The sequence below is a fragment of the Arachis ipaensis genome, chromosome B01 (assembly GCF_000816755.2).
Source record: "Arachis ipaensis cultivar K30076 chromosome B01, Araip1.1, whole genome shotgun sequence".
NCBI lineage: Eukaryota > Viridiplantae > Streptophyta > Magnoliopsida > Fabales > Fabaceae > Arachis > Arachis ipaensis.
This window is the reverse complement of record NC_029785.2, coordinates 126,310,702-126,314,620: the sequence shown is the minus strand read 5'-3', so window position 1 is coordinate 126,314,620 and position 3,919 is coordinate 126,310,702. Positions and strand designations below refer to the sequence as shown.

Sequence of the window (3,919 nt, the reverse complement as noted above, 5' to 3'; positions counted from 1 at the left end):
TTAATTTTTAACAAATTTTTTTAAATATGGATATATGCTGATATACTTGTAAATAATGTCTATGCAGGACATACCAGAACTTGAGGAAGTTAATTATTCTTTTCCCATTTGTTAGGCAGGAGCGTTATATATATAATTTTTTCACTTTCTGGATAACTTTACCAGTGATATTAATTAGGTAAGGAAAAGTGGAGAATCAAAGAAAGCGAAAGGAATGAAAAAGAGAGTAGAAGCGCAATTGCGCAAAGGACCATTTACTTAGGTACCCGACCAATTCGACTATATACAAAAGTAATTTAATCATAGCATCTTGAGATACATGGACAAACGGATGTAACTAAGATTTAGGATGATATCATTTGTAGTACTCACTCCTAAATTTATGTTCCATACGCTTACTATAGCTATTTTTTTGTTTCTCACTTAGTCCAACCAATTAGATTTAGCAAGTTTTATTATTTGAGGACTTAGAAGTTAGCATATAATAATAGTGACTTATTGGGTACTTCCTTCTAGTCACTAAGCAGTTTACTTACTGGCTTACGAAAAAGAATTCACAGCTTTTTGGATCCCTTAATTATGTATATCATATATCAGTCCTCCTTTTTTTGGAAGTTAAATAATAGAGTAATTACTTAACAATCTTAAAAACGAATATTTTAATCTAAAATAAATTAATATATAAATCAATCTCTAAGATTTTATTCCGGCAGATAAATCAGTTCTCAATTTATTTTTCAGTAGAATAAGTATTCAAATCAATTCCTAAAAATTTTAAAAGCAGACATTTTAGTTTCAAAAAAAAAAAATAATACAGATTAATCTCCAATGTTTTTCTATGTCAGACCTAATAGTCTTCGTCCATTTTACTTTTACTATATCTCAACCTTTATTATTATTAATTTAATTTTATGCATGTGAATGATGACACTAGTATATTAATACACTCTTTTCGTTAGAAAAAAATAAGGTGAATAATGATACTTTGAAATTCAAATTAAAATATTTTTCTTTTAATACAAACATGTTTTTTAAAATAAGACATCTTTTGATTATATTAAATACAAAATATCAAATGTGTTTAACTTTAAATTTCTTGTAAAATAATATCTAATAATTTAATTATTATTATTATTATTATTATTATTATTTGTTGAAATAAAATTTTGGAGATTGATCTGTGTATTAATTTTTTTAGAGACTAAAATGTCTCATTTTAAAATTTTTAAAAAATAAACTGAAAACTGATTTGTCTGTCAAAATAAAATTTTAAAAATTAATTTTGTATATATATTTTTTAAAACTAAAATGTCTACTTTTAAAATCTTTGGAATTAATTTAGGTAATTACCATACAACTCATTGCACTGAAACGTCCAATTCATGGGGTTTCTCCTACCGTTTTATTGGGCTTTGGTTTTACGAAATAAAGATATCTAACGGACAAAAATTAATTAAGGTTGACATCCGGAAACATGAAAAACTCCCAAAAGCTCCGACCTTTCAAAATCTATTATTCTACGTAGATTTAAAATTCTTTTGGGTTGGTCGAGTAGAAATGTTTGGATTTGGACTTTGGAGTCAATACTTTTTATTAATATTAGTTATTATTTTAGGTTAATACTTTATTCATATTATTATGATTTAAGAATTAAAATTTAATATTTAAAGTTTAAGATTTAGAATTTAAGTAATATTATATTTTTTACTATGTATAAAAATATCTTTGTTGATGAAGTAGTAAAAAAAAAAATAGTCATACAGCATTGCTTTTATAAGAAACTGATTTGAAGCGGATCTGGCCCTTACGGCCCAGTCTCATTAAACTGGTAGCCTGAGAAGACTAACCTTTTGAAATTTGGAATGGATCCAAAAGCCCAAATCCATATCGGAAAACTGACAGTTTAGAGCATTTTGAGGCAACGGTCTGATCTAAGACCATTTTTATTAAGAGATGAAACAAATGAAATCTTATAAAATCCAATTGATGACATATGAATAGTGTTCTTAAAGGCAAAACTGTAATTTATGATGTAATCATAAAATGGAAAAGTACCCAGAAGTAGGTATGTTTTTCTGTATCCAAAATACATCACTCACATATTGAACTAACTTAAACGTGAGAGTCCTCTTACAACTACTTCACTCGCCTGATCGATTCAATCTAAAAATAATAACACATCTAGTCAGGAAGTAATTACCAAATTTGAACAGAAGCCTTGATTCTTTAATCAAACTTGGGGAAGACTATGATAGTATGATGCAAAGCTAAACTAGCTAGCTAGCTAGCAAAGTCTGATGACTTTACAGGAAGAAGGACAAAAGCAACCGCTATTAAATCGTTTTTAAGAGGTTGGTGTGTACATGAATGACATTACAGACTGCTTCAATTAAGAGCCTTCATTTCAACTACAAAGCAACTCAGCCATTTCGTACGTACTTCAAATATCTTAAATAACCACAAGCATCTCCTCCTTCCTCCTTGCTATCTTACTATCCACTTCAAATGTACAATCACAATTCACAAGCATTCCATGAGAAAATTATTATTATTATTCATAAAATAATCACAAACAAACACCACTTCGAATATACTCGTTTCTTTTGATTCTTTCAACTCCCAATACCCAAAAGCACATCCTCTATTCAGTTCTGAGTTCTGACGTACACTCAGAATGAAATATGACAGCATTAAAAATTAAAATAAAGGGTAGAAAACAGTGACCTAAGTCATAGACTCATAGCCTCACTTGCAGATATATATAGACTGAAGGAAAGTCAGAACACGATTTAATTTAGTTAATTAATTAAAATATACATACATTCCGTAGCTAGCCATGACAGTAACCCATCTATTCAAAATCCTAAAGTTCCAAGTCAGAACAGATACTTTTTTGAGTTACATCCAAAACACGGTGTGAGAAAAGGTAGACTTGTAGCTTTCTTTACAGCAATATATAGGAACAAAAATAAGATAATAATAATAAATAGTCAATTAGGAAATAAAATTTTATGGATGAACTATAAATGTAAAAATTATACCACGTGATACATTTATCCATAAAATTTTAATCCATATACACGTCTAGTAGGCAATTAGTTAAATTAAACTAGATAATTATAGACATTGGCTCAGCTAAAGATGAAATGACTAGTGAGAGGTTAGAAGGGTTTTCTTGAAGAGGCTGCGCAAATTGAAAAGCTTAGAACCAACATTACCACCGTCAGCACCGTTACTGTTACCGTTACCGTTACCGTTACTGGGACGAACAGTACTGTTAGAACCAACGGCACTGTTCATCACATCACTTCTGCAGCTCAAATGGGTTCGGTAACCAATGCATGTCGGAACATTTATGTTCAAAACTCTCGCTTTTCCACCTTCCCCGCCGGAAGACGAGACTTTACTCCGGCGACCCACCGTGGAGGTTTCTCTTTTGGACCACTTTTCGTGGTTGAGAAACAGTGGTTCTGTGTTCTTGGAAGTGGAGCCACCACGCCGGACCTGCCAAACGGGGCTGCTCCGCCCTAAATGGACCCCGCCCCGACCCGGGCTACTGGGCCACTTCCTGGACTTGGATTCTCCGGCGGAATTGCTCCGAGAACAAGGCGCGCTGTTCGTCTTGCGGGTCACCGGAGCTCCGGGAAAGAGCTTGGGCCGGGTCACTGCGTTCCCCGCTGACCTGCTTCTGGAGAATGGCCATATGTTGATATTCAGCTCCGCCGCTGAAGCCGTGGAGGCGCCGCCTTTCCTGTCTTTCTTCTTGGCTTTGTCTTTCTCATTATCGTTCTCTTGTGCACTGTTGTTGTTCTCCGAGTTCTTCTTTTCACTACTCTTCCTGAAAATGTCTCTCCAGCGCTTGGAAGAAGAGAGCGTGGCTGCGGCGGGTGAGGAGTCGGTTATGGAGGCAGATGGCTCA

General features: G+C 33.2%; 1 pseudogene; it reads right to left on the bottom strand.

Annotated features, from left to right (window-relative positions):
* LOC107636498 overlaps positions 2,761 to 3,919 on the bottom strand; it is a 1,574-nt pseudogene continuing 415 nt past the window's right edge.